The sequence below is a fragment of the Amphiura filiformis genome, chromosome 20 (assembly GCF_039555335.1).
Source record: "Amphiura filiformis chromosome 20, Afil_fr2py, whole genome shotgun sequence".
NCBI classification, from domain to species: Eukaryota; Metazoa; Echinodermata; class Ophiuroidea; order Amphilepidida; family Amphiuridae; genus Amphiura; species Amphiura filiformis.
In genome coordinates, this window is record NC_092647.1 from 865,224 (window position 1) to 887,022 (window position 21,799).

At 36.3% G+C, this 21,799-nt stretch overlaps 1 protein-coding gene across 1 annotated transcript in view; it reads left to right on the forward strand.

The window, feature by feature from the left end:
* The window catches only part of LOC140142990 (semaphorin-5B-like), a 404,016-nt gene that overhangs the window by 61,539 nt on the left and 320,678 nt on the right, over nt 1–21,799 (forward strand). The window contains 1 exon segment of the mRNA XM_072165019.1: nt 17,545–17,589. The gene's annotated coding sequence lies outside the window, so the exon portion shown is untranslated.

A 21,799-nucleotide genomic window follows, 5' to 3' on the forward strand; every position in this document is an offset into this window, starting at 1 on the left:
GTTGGGAAGGTGTGGCATGTTGTTTGGAATACGAAATTGTGGTATGCACGAAAGTGAAAAAAATAATAGTAAAGGTGTCAGCTATCAGTTTATTAACCTTGTAGCACTGATCGAAATAAAAATCAATGTAAACAAATAAACAGAAAAACAAACAAAACTAAGTCTGCGTTATTTTGAGAGTTTTGAAATCGCTGACTTGTTTTTGAGTACTAGCATGCCTAGTTATTGAATTAGGTTCTTGGTTACGGCAAATCTTTATTGATAAGTGTCACAACCGGTTCTAAGGCTTCGCAAAACAATGTCTTTTGTCAGTGAAACATGATGCACTTTTTGCACCTACACATAAGGGTGTTGTGCAAAACAGTTGTAAAATTTTTGGTCAAAATGGGCTAATTCAAGCAGAAAGGATGAACTCAAAACCTTCTGTCACAAACTTGTTATTATAGTACTAGCACTAGGGCAAGGTTCATTTAGCTCGGATTTATGCGTTGAAAAAACTTTTGTGTTATCAAAAAAATAACACCCATGGTGCCATAGGATCTCACCAATGGGTGTTTTTTAACACTTATGGTGTTTTTTTATGCAAGGCTTCAAGTGCAACGTGAAATGTTAAGAAAAATAATGATCGATATGGCAAGACCAATGGTGTTAAAGAATAACACTATTTGGATGGTGACACTATAACTTAGATAATTAACCTGAACCTTTTATTTAAAAAAAGGTAGTAAAACATGAACTTTCCAACTATTGCCCTAATTTTTGTGCCACATTGTCAATGTTGCTTCAAGAGAACAGCTGAAGGTGAATCACCGGTGGAAGATATCCAGGATCTGTGATGGTTAGCAACAAAATGAATGGGCATACTTATATCATACCCCGGGTATCATACATAACAGCACTACACCAGAGTCATGTACTTGAGTTGAAATTGATGTTCAGAATTTTAAAAAAGAAAGAATAGGAACGAAGAAATCAAACAAAAGTCACCCCTGAAGCAATATATTTTGGTTTGAAGGCACAGATTCAATGTCTTGAATAGCTATAAGATCATGACAATGAGGCATTGTCCATCTTTTGTCTCTTTAGTGTTTGATCAATATTAAGAACTTGAAGCCAATGTGTGATTTGTGATCTGCAATAGATGTTGTGGCTTAAAAAGACAATTTTAAGAAGATAACTTTAATGAGATAACTTAAAGAAAATAACTTGAAAGAAAAATGGGTGGGCTTCAAGTCTCCCCAAATCATCAAATTAATAGTCATGTCAATGATAACATTGTAATACATCTGTCCGCAGAGTGTTTGCTCAATATTATACTAGTATAAAAGTAAAGGAAATGATCTGATTTGAATCCCATAATAGATGTTGTTTTGTGGTTTGGACATCTTTAAGAAGGCAACTTAAAGAAGATTACCCTAAGAAAACAACTTTTGAGAAAAATGGTGGGACTAGTCCTTTTTACAAGTCCACAAATCCCGGAATAATAATATCATTATTAATTCTAAACAAGAAATAATGCCTCAGTAAATTGGTCAGCTTTAAGAAAATACCTCAAAGAAGATTACTCTAAGAAAACAACTTTTGAGAAAAATGGGTGGACTACAAGTCCATGAAATCCAGGAATAATAATATCATTATCGATTCTAAACAAGAAAGAATGCCTCAGTAAATATCAAACATTGAGAAATATATCTTGTTTGGAATAGATAATTGTGTGTATTTAGTGTGATAAACTGCTACATCATGTAGGTCTATAGGTACTTATACTGCAGGTCATTGAACCCAGAAATAGAAAAAACCCACAATAGCAAACACATAGATACAGTCCAGCCAGTTGAAATCTACTGTACACTCCCCCTGATTTGGGACATATCTTTGACAGGGGTGGGGGGTATGTTTTTCAAATGTAATTGGTCAGGGTTAATCATTTCGAAACCCATACTCTCTGTATCATGACTTAACTTATATATTCCACAACTGGAGTGAGTATTTCAAATGGAAGTTACCCAATTGTCTATTCTATTCAAAACTCCTACTCCCTCTGTGGAAGACTTTAGCTCAATCTTCCACATGGGTGGTGTGGATTTTTAAATGGAATGGCCCATTGTGATTTTATGTTATCTTTTTCTGTTGTCCAATGTTCATTGTAGTGGGAAGTAGGGCAAACTGAATTACTCATATAGATGTGGCTACAATTTAAGAGGGTATATTAAACATGCATATTATATGTGACCCATCACACCGAAACACGGTAGTTGTCGTCAAAAATGAACTTGAAGGTTTCTTTACCAGACTAAAGGACTGCTTTTAAGCTTTAAAATGACACCTCTTCCATTGATGTCGTATGTAGAATGGTGATTTTATGTAAAAAATTGAATTCAAAATCTCAAGTTATTATTTTCTTTATTTTTCGGGACACATTTTCTTTATTATCTTTAAATGTGGGTTTCCGACAACTGCCGTGTTTCGATGTGATGGGTCACATATGTATGTGACTATATAGTAAGTCATAAGTTCTGCATAATACAGTACTTGTGGTATTGTATTTGAAGAGTAAATGTGTCTATACCTGATGTGATCAAGCTAATTACACCATTTGTCGCACACAATTAATTTTCATACTTTCATTCATTATTGTCATGATTCTTGTCTGGTTTCTTGTCCATTTAAGAGACTAAGTTGTCTGTTGTATATATTATTAGACCTTCAGTTTTTGAATTATACTTTCAGATTGCACACAACAATGAAGCTAAAATGTACACCCAGTCGCTGCATTATTATTAGGTTCATATTAGAACACCATTTTGCTGCTTTGGCAACTGATGGGTTACAAATCAGTCACTCGTCATTCAGTGACCGACTTTTAATTCAGCTGGAAATGTTGAAGTTACTTTTTTTGTAAAAATTTGATTCAGCATTAAACAACTTGTGTGGGTTTGGATGCTTGCTACACATATATGATCATGCTTTACTTTTGTACAGAATTGCTGCATTTTGATAACATGAAAATTATATTTGATGAAATCAAAATAGTAGGCCTACCCACAACTTTAACTTTCCCCACCCTTAAAAGGAGCAGAACCGTTTTAGCGATATTTCGGTTTTGTCACGTCACACATACTCTTAATCATCGGGAGTTCTTCAAAATGTACACAGCAACATTTACAGAATTACAGATATTAAATTTTAGCAATAAATTGTTATATATTTTATAGAATAAAGAATGGCATAAAAATGCTTAGTTGAGAAAATAATGTAGGTCAGTCCCGTGCACTTTTTGTTGTGAAAAATTATTTCAAAATAAATCTAGCATCTTTCATTGTCTTGTTCTGTCTGTGGAATTAAACATGAGAATTTGATATGTATTGTTGTGCGTTCTGTTGCTTTGCGAGTTGTCATAGTAACGCTATGCAGTTTATGTGAATGAATGGCACTGGTATTGTACACACAGTTTATTTGACTGCAAATGACATGCTGTAAATTTCAATGAAAAAAAACAAGAAAATTTTGACACTAGGAAATAAAACATTAACTGCTCAGTGCCAGAAGTGGGTAAGTGCAATAGCTGCCACACATAGCTACCATGTGTAGATGAGTACAATATACTGTGTGTAAATTGCAAAATGTTCACAGGGCAGCAATTGCACTTACCGCCTTCACACTTAAAACTACGGGGTCAAAAAATGACCCAAACAGGGTCATTTTTGACCCCAGCATAGTTATCAACTAAACACCATACCACTAACGGGGTCATTTTGACCCCATTGGTCGGGTCATTGCAATGACTACGTATTTGGGTCAAATAGTAACCCCATTGGGGTCAAAATATTACCACATTGGGGTCAAATGAAATGACCCCTTCAAAAGGGTTGCCTTATTGGGTTACTTAATGACCTCATTTCGGGGTCAAATGAAATGACCCATTTGAAAGGGTTGTTTTATAGGGTTACTCAATAACCACATTTAGGGGTTGTTTGGATTTTTTAGTAGGCCTATGGTCATGCTGGTCCCACCAGGACATAAGTGTGTTTCTGCACAGAGAAAGCATTACATAAACAGCAAACTGCAAAATGCATCTGTGTATCACACTCACACAGTCAGTCATCGCCTATGACAGTTCACGTATTATAAGCTTACATGATATAAGCTTATAACAACTGCAGCCAAGACACCAGCCACGACAGCATGAAATTGGAATGAATTTGCGTTCATAGACAAGGGTCTATATGCATCCTTGCAGTCTCACTTTTCAACTAACTTTTCATATTCCATCATGCAGACAAGCACACACGACAATCCGCTGAGCTGCACAATCAGAACAAATATGGCGCTGATGTGACCACGTGAGCCGATGCACACCGTGTGTGCAAATAGTTCCAAAATGCAAGTCATTATAAAGTTGACAAATTGGGTAACTTCGGTCAAAAAATTAGTTTTATTTATTAATCAACAAACATTAATTGCAGCTCATGTTTAAACTCATTTATGAATTGAGATTTTCAAAGCGGAAGATTGAAACTGATATCAATGCGCGACGGTATCGGCAAAATGACCACTAAGTTTTTGACCACGTTCGTCATGGCTAAAATGACCTTGTGAAAGTGGTCAAATTAAAACAGTACAACCCCCTTGAAGGGTCAAAACAACCCCAAACGTGGTCAATTCAAAATGACCACGGAAAATATAACCCCGTAGTTTTTAGTGTGTTCACTGAGCAGTCAACATGCTCATCTACAATGACACAGTTCTTTAACCCCAATATGTTTGTACATCCATAGAATGACCTTCTCAAATTTGGGTACAAAATCTCATACTCTGCAACTTGAGGTCAAATTTTGAGCTTGGATAGTTAAAGGAGGGTTTTGAACTATGTCATTGGACGTTAGATCATTTTGGTTCATTGTGTGCAATTATAGTAAGTAGAGGTTTAATACTCCCAATATTGAGAAAACAAATCAAAATTTCTTTGATAAAGCTGTTGTATATAGTAATTTATCTATAATTTTGAAAGAATAACTTGGATTATCTGGCTTTGGCTGAAGTACAAAATTTAAATGCTGACCTAATTATAGTATGATTGGTATAAAGTAATTATAAGAGGCGGCTAAAGTACAGCGCGGCAAAAGGGGCTCCAGTCCAAAACGCATCCATTAATTTTTTGCAAAGTAATAAATAAGTATTTTTATATCACCAAAGATCTTTTCATTCTCATCCCTTCATTTCACCACACAGTTAATTCAACCCATAGCACACAGGCTTGCAGTGAGCTATGCCTGAAAGATGAGCATATTTTTTCAATCACGCTATAAAGAACATCTCCTCAGCACCTACTTAGCCTTAAACTCATTCCCTTCATTCCAAACATGACGGGCGTGCATGCAGGCAGGCAAGATGATTTTTCATCGGCACGTGCCGTAACGACAGAAACTTTTCATCGGTACCCAATTACCGCCTAAAAAACTCATCATCCATGTAGCACTTGATGTATACAGGAAGACCAATTGCTGAAACAAGTGTTATGTTGGCTAGTTCTCGTCATAGAACCAGGTGCAGGCAACCACGAACGATAAATTCTTCTTTCCACAACGATAAAAAAAATTCTTGTCATCATATTGATTATTCGGTGGAAAATTTTAAACTTTGGCATTTAGCACGTTTTGGATATTTTCAAGTGCTTGATGAGACGCCTACAGAAATTGTCATGCAAATTGATCTCTGGAAATAGATGTGAATATTTTACCGGTATTTGTAGTTTGGGCAAAGGGGCAGCTTAAGGGCTAGCCTGAAAATTGAAAATTGAGAACTGATATAGATTGATATTTGTGTTGAATTTGATGTATACATAAAATGTTAAGTGGTAGGGGAGGGGGTGTAGTGTCTTATATTTAATGCATTCCTGTCTTACACCCCTACTCCACACCCAATCCAAAAAACAAAATATCATGAACAACCCAAAATGACATAATAAATAAGCAATATAAAGAGGTTTATTTAACCTAATTTCCGGTGTATACAAATATCCCTTCCATCATCAACACCAAAGCTGCACGATCGTCGCATATATAGAGGAGGGAACGTAATCAATAAACAATTACGCGCAGATGCGTGCGAGGAATCTCCGGTATCAATCACAAGGGTGTAATTAAGGTAGCTGTCATCCATTGTGAGTTGGTTTACTCTAATGGGAAATAAAATGCTTTTTGTGCTAATAAATAAATAAGCTTAACTAAAAATGTTTATAAGCTTACTGAAAAATCGTTACAAGAGGGAGTGTGAAGCTTGACTATATCACACACACTATGAACCACGATGGCCTCATCCCAATGGCATAGTTCAATAACCTCAATTAAACAATCATAGTGCAAAATTTGACCTCAAGTTGTAGAGTATGAGTTTTGGTACACAAATTTTCAAAGTTCATTCAATGAATGTACAAATGTATTGGGGTAAAGAACTGTGCCCCTGATAGATGAGCATGTTGTGGATCCTAGTGACAGTATAGGGCTGAACTGGCAACCAGGTGTTGATAGGAAGTCGATGCATTGACAACCGTCCATCATTTGAGTCGTCAATAATCGTTGGATTCATCTCCACAACCTTCTCTGTTATCGTCACTCTAAACAGGTGATTTCAAATCTTATTTCCCATTCATAATTCAATTTTCATATTTTGTATATTTATGAATGATAGGTTGGCATTTAGGTTGTACAAAAACATTTTTCTTGGTAAATATTAGTGAAGGGCAATGTCTATGTCAATTTACTGAAAATTTAATGAGCGCTGGAAAATATTGTATAAATAAAATATGAGAAAATATGGTAATTGCAAATAATATTTCTCCAATTAAATTTGCATATAATAAATTAATAATCATGTCTATATATTTCAGTGTTAAAAGTGGATTTCCTATTCATATTCAAGAATGTACGTAAGGATGAAATTTGGTAATAAATCTTAAAAATTTTGTAAAAAAAATTGAAAAGTCCTATGTGTTTTAAAGATTGGCTAGAAAGTGCCAAATCTTTTCACTGATTCTTCCACTGTCTATATCTTTCAGACCAAAAGTCATCAAAGGGAATATCGTTAATGCTCTGTGTGCTAGCCATAGGCTTCAATATAAAAAAGCCAAGTTTTGAAATATTTTCTGAAAATATCAAGAGCTATCTCAAGAACCACTGAACCAATACTAGGCTTGTTTGTACTCATTTTAATACATTTTTCATACTGATTCCAAATATGGTCATGGAAATTTACAAATCTGAAATTTTTGAATTTTGAAAAAATAAATCTTTGTTGTCTGCAATGGACACCCGCATGGGAAGAGTTAATTAATATTGAATGGATTGAATGAAGTAATATTTCAATAGCAAGGCAATTACATTAACCCTGCATTACATAAGCATTCTATCTCAGTTCAAATATAGGCCATATAAGCAAATATGATTTAATTATGAATCTAAAACATATACTGCATAACCTATAATTGTGGCTTGAAGCCCCCCTTTTCATTCAGTACGTACCAATTACATACCGATTGCAAATATTTCTTGATTTCTTCATCTCATATAATACCTAGTCCTGCCCCTACAATTAATTGTTGTCTGTGGGTTGATGACGATCAATGACCTTTACTCTAGTTTTGATCAATTGGCCAGAAGTAATTAATAACAATTTGCATGCTGATCAAAAAAGTTTGCATAAGGCTTATACCAATAATATTAATAATACTGCCTGGGTGCACAGAGGTCCCAATTAAAAGGTTCAAAAGTGGGAGGAAAATGGGCAAAGGGTCCACTTTTTGATTATATTTCAAAGAGTTCACAAAAGCAATTTTCAGGGAGTTTGGGTCCTCTTTACAAAAAAAATCTGTGCAAGCGTACATTTTATTTGATAAAGGTCCACTTTTTGGAAGTCCCGCAGTTATTCCACAGATCCTGGTTTACCCCCGGGTTTACCATGGTAGGGTAAAAAAATTTTAACAGTGTATTAAAGTTGTGACCTCCCCCCATTAATTTTAAATTTGAGAGCTTTAGATCAATATTATAACCATAAGAAGGTTTAAATTGGCAGTATCCATTCATCCACACACAAAACCATAACGGGAAGTTATGTATAGTTTTATCAAATTAATTGATCAAAAGATCGCAAATTTAATAAGAAGCAGAGAATGTGGATTAAGGCTCTTTCTGCTGTGATAATAAAGTAGACGTTACTGAAGGGTTATATTGGGACCTGCCTTGAATGTGGTTATAACACAACAGAACTTTGTTTCATCAATATTAAAACATGATGGCGGGTCACAGTGTATAAATAGACTTCCTTTATTACTGATTTAGTCCAGCCGAGTATGGTTTTAGAACAGGGAAGGGGTAGGAGGGGTAAACTAATGGTTTAATTCTTACCCTCCGACAAGCCACAGACAGGTATAAGGGTATCATAAACCAGGAGATTATGTGGTTGGTTCACATTAAAACACATTAACTTGGTGCACGGAAATAGCACTCACAATCTTAAAGGGGCATTTCGTGATCCACAGCCTCATCCCCCCACTTTTCAAAAAAAAAGTTGAGATTTTTACACCACTGGATACCTCTGGCTACATAATGTTTATGTACAAAATATTTCTTGCAGATTAATTCGTTTTGCAAGGATATCGTGAAATTTGAATTTCGTTCTGGTGCACCAGAACGAAATTACAACGCATTGTCTATGGAGCAGTGTAATACACATAATCATGCATAACTTCATAACGCAGAATCGGAATCAACTGAAATTTTGGAAACAAGCTTTTTTCGTGGATATCTACTGAAAAATGTCATAAAAAGAGGATGCTAGGATCACGAAATCCTCCCTTAATATGGAAAAATGTTTATGAAGTCCAGGTTAAAATGCTTAGTTGGTTGGTAAAACTTGGCTACAAACAAGTTAAAAATGTATGCTCATGTAAAATGTGGTTGGGTATAGAAACTGTTAAAGTTGGTGATAAAAGTTCCTTACTCAGGTTGAAGATGGTTGTAATTTGGTGGTAAAGTTTCTAACTCAGGTTGAAGATGGTTGTAACTTGGTGATAAAGTTCCTAACTCAGGTTAAAGATAGTTGTAACTTGGTGATAAAGTTCCTAACTTGGGTTGAAGATGATTGTAACTTGGTGATAAAGTTCCTAACTCAGGTTGAAGATAATTGTAACTTGTTGATAAAATTTCTTGCCTCACCTAACCTGGTTATAATTGAGTACCTTAAAACTTTTGTTATTAATCATGTTAATTGAATTCAACCATCGATGTAATATAGGTGGGGGTATTACTAGGGAGTTACACACTTAAAACTACGGGGTCAAAAAATGACCCAAACGGGGTCATTTTTGACCCCAGCATAGTTATCAACTAAACACCATACCACTAACGGGGTCATTTTGACCCCATTGGTCGGGTCATTGCAATGACTACGTATTTGGGTCAAATAGTAACCCCATTGGGGTCAAAATATTACCACATTTCGGGGTCAAATGAAATGACCCCTTCAAAAGGGTTGCCTTATTGGGTTACTTAATGACCTCATTTCGGGGTCAAATGAAATGACCCATTTGAAAGGGTTGTTTTATAGGGTTACTCAATAACCACATTTAGGGGTTGTTTGGATTTTTTAGTAGGCCTATGGTCATGCTGGTCCCACCAGGACATAAGTGTGTTTCTGCACAGAGAAAGCATTACATAAACAGCAAACTGCAAAATGCATCTGTGTATCACACTCACAGTCAGTCATCGCCTATGACAGTTCACGTATTATAAGCTTACATGATATAAGCTTATAACAACTGCAACCAAGACACCAGCCACGACAGCATGAAATTGGAATGAATCTGCGTGCATAGACAAGGGTCTATGCATCCTTGCAGTCTCACTTTTCAACTAGCTTTTCATATTCCATCATGCAGACAAGCACACACGACAATCCGCTGAGCTGCACAATCAGAACAAATATGGCGCTGATGTGACCACGTGAGCCGATGCACACCGTGTGTGCAAATAGTTCGAAATGCAAGTCATTATAAAGTTGACAAATTGGGTAACTTCGTCAAAAAATTAGTTTTATTTATTAATCAACAAACATTAATTGCAGCTCATGTTTAAACTCATTTATGAATTGAGATTTTCAAAGCGGAAGATTGAAACTGATATCAATGCGCGACGGTATCGGCAAAATGACCACTAAGTTTTTGACCACGTTAAATCGTGGCTAAAATGACCTCGTAAATGTGGTCAAATTAAAACAGTACAACCCCCTTGAAGGGTCAAAACAACCCCAAACGTGGTCAATTCAAAATGACCACGGAAAATATAACCCCGTAGTTTTTAGTGTGTACTTTTGATTCTCCTTAAACTGTTTGCGAACCATGCAACATGCAAATTAGTGCACTATTGTTATCATAAATATTCCTGTGAGATTCTTACAAGATTCCTGGGAAGTAAGACAATATTAAACTTCTAAAAACGACCAAAGTAAATAAATATACACAAATTACCCATATACAATCCAGCCCATCCCCATTAGGTTTCCAAAACATGTCCGGTATCAAACTCCCATTTCCTTGTAATCCTCCCATCCCAATGATCCAAGATAATATACAAGATGGTCAATTCATGCCTTGCATAACGAATGAAAAATATTCCATTCTTCCCCGGCCTGTGTATTTGTATAGATTACCATCACCCAGTTACGGTTATGATATGATTCCCTAACTATCATCAACTGCTCCTGCATCAATTTCGTCTCCAAATCCAACATTTCCGGTATCACTATGGACCACAATGGCCTCATCCCAATGGCATAGTTCAATAACCTCAATGAAACAATCATAGTGCAAAAATTGACCTCAAGTTGCAGAGTATGAGTTTTTGTACCCAATTTTTCAAAGGTCATTCAATGAATGTGCAAATGTATTGGGGTTATAGAACTGTGCCCTGATAGATGAGCATGTTGTGGCTCCTAGTGTATGGGTTGGTAGCCAGGATACATGTTTCCCTATAGTGTGGAAATCAATTAAGAATGGAGCAAGAAATATGTTCAGGATAGTGAAAGTCTTTTGGATAGCTGTTGAAATTTAAAACACTAGGGAAGGACAAGTAATGTACTGCTGTATTGTATTTGTATCAAGGTGAACGTTAAAGTTTATTGCCAAGCAAACTTCATTTGTGAAATTAATGGCTATGAGAAGTCGGGAACTACTGCAAACCATCTAAACCCAAGTCAAAAACATTTTCACCAAGTTAACCACTACTGCACATTTTTAACTCTCTCCGCACGGGTGTCGAATGCAGACAACAGTTTTCAAATTTTCTTTAAAAAATTTACACTTTCAGAGTTGTATATAATTATGTTAATGATCATATTTGGAATCAGCATGAAAAATGCATAAAAATGAGTACAAACAAGCCTAGTATTGGTTCAGTGGTTCTTAAGATAGCTCTTGATATTTTGAGAAAATATCTCAAAACTTTTTATGTCAAAGACCTCTATATGGGCAGCATGCAAAAAAAAAAAGTCAAAACCATTGAATTTCAATACTAATATGAATCTTAGTGAGGATTTATTCATCTGCGTCTCACTGGATGCTCTTCAATTCATACCTTTACAAATTGCATTCACTGTTTGTGCCACTTTGGTTACGGATTTTGTTTTTACGTGAACTGAAAGCAAGGACTGTTGCGTCAAGTGCCTTATACACACGACATGCAGCTAACCATAGTGAATGAGACTCGCTGAAACGGTGAGCAGTCGTAGCAAAATAAAATATATCGAGTTAAACACCGAACATAATGAAACATTCCAAGTTTGACTATGAACCGGCCCCGTTCTAATGTTACTAGATGATGCATGATATAAAATGTGACAACTCTACTGCGTTATCGTCACGGTTACCGTTTTTGTCGCCGTGGTTGCATGCTAGCATTACTACGGGTACGCAGGTGCTATTTATTAGGCAAACTAGCGAGTCCTGTTAGTTTAGTGTTGAAATACAGAATATCCGTAACATTTGAGTATATTGAAGGCAGGAAATGTAACCACCACATTTTTGGGTGTGTTTGGAGTGTTTTGTGAGAAGAATATCAGAATGGAATCAATAAAGAAGGGAAATGAGATAAACTCAAGAATTATGAAGCATAAGAAACTTTCCCAAGTATTTTATGGGTATGATTGTTTGAAAAATTAACAAAGCGCGGCAAACCTAACATCCAGGTTTGTTGATGAAAAAATAGATAACATTTTGGTGCCAAGAATTTTTTTCAGGCGGGGGGGGGGCATTGGGGTATTGAAGGGCAAAGTGAATTTGGGGGTGGGGGCAAAATCAACAAATTTTGTGCAAAATTGCCATAAAAAGTGGATATTCTCGAATTTTGGGTTTCTACTGGGGGAAACAGGGGGGGGCAAGAGTTCTGACTGGGGCATTTACCCCATGTCATCACCACTGCTAGTTCAAGGTAGGAGAGACATATCCCAATATTTTGGCATATTATATACACACTCATAAAGTTCATTTAGGGACAAGTCATATCATAATATTTGATATTATTAGGTTTTATAGCCATACTGTCAAGGTGAGCATGCCTATTAGTCAGACTCTCCTGCAGATTAGACAGGGAAATTATGTCTGTCAAAAAAGCTGGATTTGATTTTGACCACATACTAATAATCCTATATGCAGATTGACATACTTTTTATATGCCTTAATTGAAGTTTATAACATTTAGTTAAAGGAGCATAACTGCTGTGAATTAGCGTAATTCTTAATCATTTTAATTGCCAATGGTTCAACTTATTCTAAGTTAGGGGTGAACTGGTGAATGTGCATTGTCTCATTGTGCAAAACCAAATTCAGCCAATGTTCAGCTCAGCCAATTCTAGCCTCTCTCCCTGCTCCCATATGAAGACCATCTGTATTCGCTACAAACAGTGCCGTAGCGTGGGTTATCACATTGGGGGGGGGGGGGCACTGACCATGATTGGTGGCCAATGGTGGGCACCGGGTCTGCTGGGGGGGGCAGGCCATTTTTCAGCAATTTTCTCAAATTGATTAATCTGATTCTTTATTTGAAAAATCTGATTTTTCTTTCAAGTTATACCAGGTTTGTCCAAATTTGGCTTTTAAATCTAACCAAAAAAAATCTATATGTGCCCTTTAAACAAAGATACATTTCCCCAGAACCACCTTGCCAGATGAACAATAAAGAGGACAAATTATGGTCTTATTTATGTTTTTGAACTTAGAATTGGATTCCATATGGGAATGATTATGTGGTTTTTATTTTTATGGAACTGATCTGATTCTCATGAGGCTGACATACCTATGAGGTGTTGGTGACACAGATTAAATGAACCTGAGAGAAAATGAATGTATCAGGAATGTCGAGGTGTTACAAAATGGGACATTGTCATGGTTACGAGAAGAAAGAAGCATCGTAATGTGCTAACAGGTGCATCGTAATTGTAACATCAAAATGTCGCATAATTTAAGATCCATTCGCATGTGCTCTTCAGAGACACCCTCACTATGAACAACAATAGCCTCATCCAAATGGCATAGTTCAATAACCTCAATTAAACAATCAGTGTGCAAAATATGACTTCAAGCTGCAGAGTATGAGTTTTTGTACCCACATTTTCAAAGGTCATTCAGTGAATGTACAAATGTATTAGGGTTAAAGAACTGTGATATGATAGATGTGCATGTTTGGGATCTAGGATGCCTGGTGTGTGTGTGTTTTTTTCAGGTAAGAGCAAATTATATTCAAGCTATCAGCCACAGGTGGTGTATGACGTGCAGTCCCTAAATTCAGTAAATTTTCATCGTCAACCGTGTAATTGAATGGGATTATTTTGAAATTTTAAAAGCGCTTGAAATATCACAAACAAATAGGCCTATGTTGATAAATAATATAAATACAAGCTAAAACCGTTGGGGTTCGATAATGAACCCCACAAAACTAACCGAGTATATGGAAAATGCCATACGGCCGGGCGGTTTCACGAGTTGCCGGCGCGATCATGTCATCCGCCGCCTGATCAGCCACACAAATTGCACTCCAAATGATCAATATGTGTTGTGCATGGTCAATTTAACTGGTTGAGCATGTACTTCAAATAACCATTTGATGGTCAATTTAACCAGTTTAGCCTGGTCAAGTGTATGGTCAAGCTTTGCTGCTTTTTTTCTGTGCTCACTGCTATAGGTCAAGTGCATTTAGGTCAAGCAAGGCCACCTGAATGGTCATCAGTCATAACCCCACCCATTGGTATGTAGTGCATGTCCATCAGTGGTCAGTGTGATTTGTCTGGCCATCTCTACAGCATGGTGTGATCCCTACAACTATGGACTAATGACACTGTTGATGGACTGTCATTGGGTAGCAGTGTCACAATGATTGACAGATGTACTGGACATCATGATGAGTGGTCATTTGGTCATCATGATATGTCCCCAGTAAGGACACTGCTTCAGGTCATCCATGTATCATGACAGACTCATGGTCATCACATATTGCCAGGATCAAGGTTTGACTGGGGTCTGGCTGGCTGCAGTCTTGTGTCCACTACTAGTACTTCCAAAGCAAATGACCATCAGCACTAGAAGATCTACCGTATCTATTGAAATCATAGGATGTCGAGGAAGGGAAAGCTAAGTCAGTTTCCTTTCGTCATGTGTGACTGAAAATGGATGTGCACCTTGGCCAGTATTAAATGAATGGGCCACAATCTGCTCATGCAGTCATGATGCATCTGAAATATTTTCAGGTTTGGGTATCTTGTCCTTAAAAAGATTGGAAATCAGTGTTTGCACTAGTAATGTTTTGCCTCAGAAGTGGAAATGTATGTGACATGTGACTGAGGGAAGGGGAAAGTGAGGGAGCACAAGATTGGAGGAATTTCCCTCATCCTGGTGCTGCTACTGCATGGTATATGGCACAATTTGGCTCTTCTGCTTATAGCCGGCAACAAAACACACCTGCATGGTCACAATTATACTCAGAAGCTCAAAAAATAAAAAAATAAACATGAGAAACCGATGATTATTATATTGCTGGTGGGTGTTGGGTGTTACTTTGGCATTACATTGTGTTTAAGTACTTCAATAAATTTGTCAAAATGATGATGTAGTAGCACAACGTTATTATCAGGTGATAATTGAATTCTATGCCTACTTTATGACATATTATTGATATTTTTCTAAGTTCCATGCTGTTACTGGTACCCTCCTGTCCTTTATATCTCCATTCATCATAAAGACACCATTACTTTAAAGTTTAATCGTCCATGGTTTAATATCATACTAAGTAGGCCGATATTGTGCATTAACAACAATTATGGTACACTAAAGGTGCCTAATTGATCACATAGGCTAACTTTTTACATGTATTTGTACTCCTGGACAAATAAATCCCTACCCTGTTCTCTACATGCAGTTTTAGCTTGAATAATGCATAACGCAAAATCCCCAATGAGAATTGTAAGCCTTTAGTATAATATCCTTTAAAAAATATAAAATTTTGTGAACTCAACAACTTATAATTTCTAGAAATGATAAATTCTGATGCATAATCGCAGTTGCACATAGTAGGCCTACAGTGGCCATTTTTATATTGTGAAATATTGAATGGACATAATTCGCCATGCAGTGGCGCACTCTTTGGAAGCTTAAATCCCAGATCGGGTCTACTGTGGACGGACAGTTTTTGAATCCTGGCTACAAAGAATGCCCTGCTTTGCACCAATTGGAATCGGATGTGTTCTGATTTCTATGCTACGCTCTGATAATTCTCGAAGCAATTCAATTTGTCGGACCCTATCGGAACATTCAGAACAGAAAGAGGACCCAAATCAAATGAACTTTATTCCTAGAAAATCGTTTCAACCGACATCAATCCCTCTGGTTTCACGGTCTAGTCTACTCAAATGATGCGGCGGCCACAGCTAGCAAATGTTATTTAAAAGCTACCGGCATTTCTGGTGTAGCTCCAACTTTGACAACACAACAAATTTATGTTCAGGCACAGTGTATAGAAAAAAAAGAAACTGCCAAGTATCAATTTCTGCTTGTTAGCAGCCTAGGTGAAAATAATACCGGAGTTTTCTTGGGGACTTGTTACAGTAAAGTTCACTATCAATAATTATGTCCTACAGATATAATACAAATGGTTTGCTTGCTTGCATTGGGAGTTGTCTGTCTGTGGTTTAGTGCTATGTGTTTGATTGTATATGGACCCGGGATATGGACCATCCACATTGCCAGCATTGCTCTGTAACTGGGGGTTTTACTATAGCGATATTAAGCCTTTGTTTTTGCACTCGCTCAGGTTGGTGTATTACAATTTAGAAATATAATTGTGGCATATCCAGTGCTTTAATAACTTGTGTGAAATGTGATATGCATAATTATTATAAGTATAACATTGGTTTTTAAGTTTGAGTAAGCATTTTGCATAATTATCATGTTTTGTACATGGTCTCAGATCTCATTTATGTTTAACTTGTAAAAGTAAAATCAGCACAGCATATTTTTATTTCAAAAGGCACAATCTATTTCAAATGGCTACCTTCCAAAAAAACTTGATCTAAAGCAATGACATAATCTTAAACATTATTATGAATTAAGAATATACAACAATATTTTTAAAAATGTCAAACATTGCCAAATGAAACAAGAGATGAAGAAATTATTTTGAAGAAGTCATATCTACACAATTTCTAAATTTCAAAGAAACAAAATATACGGCGCAACAAACCTCCCAATATGTTCTCGACAAATACCTTAGGGGACCTATTATCTCCAACACAGAGAAACATGAGCTTATGATTATGATACATAGGTATCTTAATACCGGGTATCATATCTTTGGCCGTAGGTAGTTTGGGTGAACTTTGTTTGCGTTGGGTACATAACACGCCCAGGACGCGACGGGTGGACGCGACGGGTGGACGTCAACTGTGCTATAAGAGGAGCACATAGATCAGTTCCATGCTGTCGGCATGGTAACATTTTGGACACATTTGGTTGAAGATGTTTAAGGCCATTGGGAAACCTTGTCATTCTTTACCACCCAAGATGTGCTCAAACTAAAAAAGGAATCGCACATAAGGATGGTGATTTCCATGAACATGATGAATCATAAGTTGCTGCCATTGGTAGCGAGCATCCCGGGGCGAGCATATAGGCCTAGTAACTATAAAGAATATTGCTAGTTTGGTTGTATTTCATATGTAAAGCTTGTGAACATCTTTGATGTTTGTGCGTATGTTTGTTTTAAAACTTTCATAAATAAAAATTCCTTTAAAAAGGAATGGGGTGCCCAATGGGATCATAGTTATAAGCAACATGTAGCATTTTTGAAATTGTAAATGTATTGAACACTGCCTTTTTCTATCACTTATTCTGCCAATTTACCAGTCCTCAACTCCTTCACAGGAAATGGTATCAAGTCTAATACAGTGTTTATCACATTCTACATGTTCTACTTGTTCTAAATGCAATTTAATTTTGCTCAATTGCAGGCACTGAGTTGGTGGTGATTTCAAAGCTGTGAGGCTCAAGACAAGGTAAGTCACACAATGGCCTCATCCTAATGGCATAGTTCAATAACCTCAATTAAACACCCATAGTGCAAAATTTGACCTGAAGTTGCAGAGTATGAGTTTTTGTACCCAAATTTTCTAAGGTCATTCAATGAATGTACAAATGTATTGGGGTTAAAAAACTGTGGCCTGATAGATGAGCATGTTGTGGATCCTAGTGAGTCAAGTTGAGAAGAAGATAAAAGTTTGATAAAGTATCACAGTATTAAGAGCATTGATTTCTAGTGTTTTAGTGAGGTAAATCTTAAAATCTATAACAACCTGCCCTTGTTTGCCTCTTGGTTATAACCAAATAGTCACATTCTACCCTGTATTGAGCCGCCATTTTAACCCACACCCAACAGATGTTTTAATCCGCAAAAAATTCACAAAATGTTCAAAATTTTTAGAATTTTACCAATTCATTGCCATTTTTGACATCGTCATGAAAAATGCATTGAAATGAGTACAAACATCCACATATTTGGTGCAGTGGTTCTTGAAACCGACATCAATATTTGTGGATAAATTTGAAAATTGGTGCTCGTAGATTGTTCAGTGTGCAGGGTATTAACTAATCAAAAAGCCTGTGAGCAGGCAGGCAGACAGACTAAGATAGAAATGCATATGTGAGCTATTGATTTAGCAGCACATTTGCCACTTGTATTTCACACTGCTAGATTCTTCAATATAAACCTAATTTTGGGAGTTTTTAAACTTGATTGGCTGTTTTTAAGAGCAAAAGAAAGAGAGAAAGTGAAGAGGTGTAGGTAGGTAGTGAGAAATCGTCAATGTATAGATCTTCTAAAAAGCCCCTGCAGTATTGAGCTGCTTTGGTCGCATCGCTATAAACTGTAAATGTACTCATCTCCGATGGCATGGTTCAATAACCTTTATAGCTTATAAGTTGCCCTCAAGTTGATGGGTATGAGTTTGAGTACCCAATACATTTAAAGGTCATTCTAGCTGTGTACAGACATATTGGGGTTACAGGACTTTGGCCTTACAGATGAGCATGTTTGAACGATTAAACTAACCATCTTGGAAACCATCTAAATGTTTAAACCCCTCGCTGATTTGAAGGATAAACAAACCATTAAAAATCTAACTGAGTTTTAGGACACATCAATAATTGAAACCTAACTCTATTTGTACTTAACAGAACTAACCGTAGTATGGCCCCTGAAACAAATAACTCTACTGGCAGTGCCATTTTGTAACAAGCTATGCTATGATCTTGTGTTTGTTTTAGTCCTGCAAGATGGACAATTTTTAGGATTTTTTCCTGAAAATGTTTATGATGGTCAGCACAGATATGGTCCCTTTTAAATAGAATTCTTGTACATTTGATGAGGTTTTTTCTGAAAATATTTATGATGGTCAGCACAGATATGGTCCCTTTTAAATAGAATTCTTGTAACATTTGATGAATGTAAATATCCATGATGTAATTAGGTTTTGTATGTATACAATTATGCTATTAACAGTATCGCATACAGAATTCTTGTAATGATAAATATAGACATCCTCGATACATATAAATTTCAGATTTGGGATTATTTTATTCTGGGTATTTTATGTTTACACATTTTCTTATTCCCTCTGGAAATGCTTATTGCTTATGTTTTACACGCCACATGATTTTGGAACAACAATCAGGCAAGCTTTGTAAGGCTAAAATAGCATGTTTAAAGAGGAAGCCCCGCCAGAGCAGTTCTTCTGGGGTGAACCAAACCTGCCTGGTTATCAAATTAATAAGTGACAAGGTTTCCTCTGAATTTAACATGTGCTAATTGATGCAATAACATTAAAACATCAATTAGCACCTGTCAAATTCATAGATAACCTTGTCACTTATTAATTTGATAACCAGGCAGGTTTGGTTCACCCGAGAAGAACTGCTCTGGCGGGGCTTCCTCTGCTTGTTTACAATCTATTAAATAAAATGGTTGGTTAAAAATTGATATTGTTAACGGTTGAACCTAAACAACTGATATTTAATTCACAACATATTTTTTATTATTGTACGCAACATTTTGAATTTTTATAAATGTTTGGCGCAAATTTTACACAACTTATTTTTGAGAAAAAATTAGGAATTTTTCATTTTTCATTTAGAAAACAAAAAAAAATGTTTTCAACTAAGTGTTGCTAGATCTAAGATAACAATAATTATTACTGGGTTTATATATAGTTAATGTTAATAGCAGTACTTTGTAAAATTTAAACAACATAAATTTTAACATAGAGTACATTAATAAGCTAGGACTAGCACACATAACATTGCCACAAAATGCACACCTGGCGAGCTGAGGCAGAATCGTTGTTTCTCTCATCCCGTTTTTTTTCCTTATCTATTTACTTATCTTTACCTTGAATATTCCTCATTGATCTTAGGGAAGAGATACAAACCAATTCGACTACGGAACATCTTATGTTACTTATGAGCCTCGGATTTCCGAGTTTAAAGAACCTTTCTAATCTTGCTTAAGGCCATCAGGGAAAATAGGATTGATGTTGTACGGAGACTGCAACATCAATTTTACGTAAAGCCATGTGTGAGGAGCCGTTAGGCCAAGTAAAATAAAAAGCATGTTTCACGTCCGGATTTTTGAAAAAAAGGAGGAGGAGGGGCTTTTTTATTTTTTATTTTTATCGCAAAATCGGTGTAAATACCCATAATTAGAGCTGTTTTGGCGTACACAATAATGCCTGGAAAAAGGAGGAGGCCTCTTTTTATTTGTTGTTCTGAGAGGTATGCCCACTCTCATTATCTCAAAACCTTCTAAAAGTGTTTCTTGTGTATTAGCAAGGCTATAGAAAGCATTTCTACTTCCTAGACATATTTTTTGAAAAGTTATAACTGAATTTCAAAAAATAAAAAAATAATTGAAGAAACCTCAAAAAGGGAAGCGGGAGGGGACGTGAAACATGTTTATTTTTTTATTTGGCCTTATCATATGAAGGTTGACTCGATCAAGATTGCGCCATAAAATAAACCCATTTAAGAAATTGCTGAATAAGAGAACACTTGCCAAACAAAATGTCAGCCCTATTTGCTGATAAAAACTAAGGAATTGATTTAGTGTAATGGGGCTGTTCCAGTTTAAACCCATACACCCCCTATGCATGGAAGATATGACTTTAGTCTTCTGCACAGGGAGTGTGTGAATTTAAAATGGGGTAACCAGAACGGGAGACTCAATTTGTAATCTACACCCCCTATGTGGGAGCTCAAAGCCATGTCTTCCATAGGGGGTGTGGATTTCAACTGGAACAGCCCGATTAATGATAGACGGGTGTGCAGTTTGAAGGTCATGTCTTCCATAGGGGTGTATGGATTTCAACTGGAATAGCCCTGTGTTGATAGAACAGTGTGTTTATTGTTAAGAAGTGTGTGCAGTTTGAACTGTCATTTTCAAAATGACTCACTGTGGACTTTTTAAATTGGGCAAAATAGGGGCCTAATGTTTCCTTTTGGGGCTATTATAAAATTTAGTCCAAAATGTGATTTTATTATAATATTACAAAGTGCGTGGATTGAACCTTGAAATTGGAAGGAAAATGGTTTGAACCTCAATTACTTCATAATAGCCCTAGTTCAAATTAAGGAATAAATTTATGAATTGAGGGCTCTGCCTTGTCATACTGATTTCAGATGTGCTGTGAAGTGATTCTTTATGTAGCCAACATTCTGGCCTCCTATTATCCACAACATGCTCATCTATCAGGGCAAAGTTCTTTATCCCCAATACATTTACACATTCATTGAATGACCTTTGAAAATTTGGGTACAAAAACTCATACTCTGCAACTTGAATTTTCACTATGATTGTTTAATTGAGGTTATTGAACTACGCCATTGGGATGAGGCCATATGCTTGCCTATTGAAATCAAAAACACTCAAGGAAACTGATTTAGACTTTCATAACAACCCAAGTTCATCATTAGAGGACAATTTAATAGTGTGTAGCTTTAAATCAATGAATTTTGTATGAAAATATGCAATTCTGAGTTAAGATTTAGTGGATGTAAGATTCATGAAGTGTTTTTAATAGCTGACATTTTGGACAGTCAATTGACGCTTGAAAAACACCTTGGTATGATTGTGTGCTGGGAGGCCATTGACCATAACACTTTGTCTACGTTCGTCCGTCCGTCTGTCCGTAGGTTTCATTGAACTACTGTTTGGAT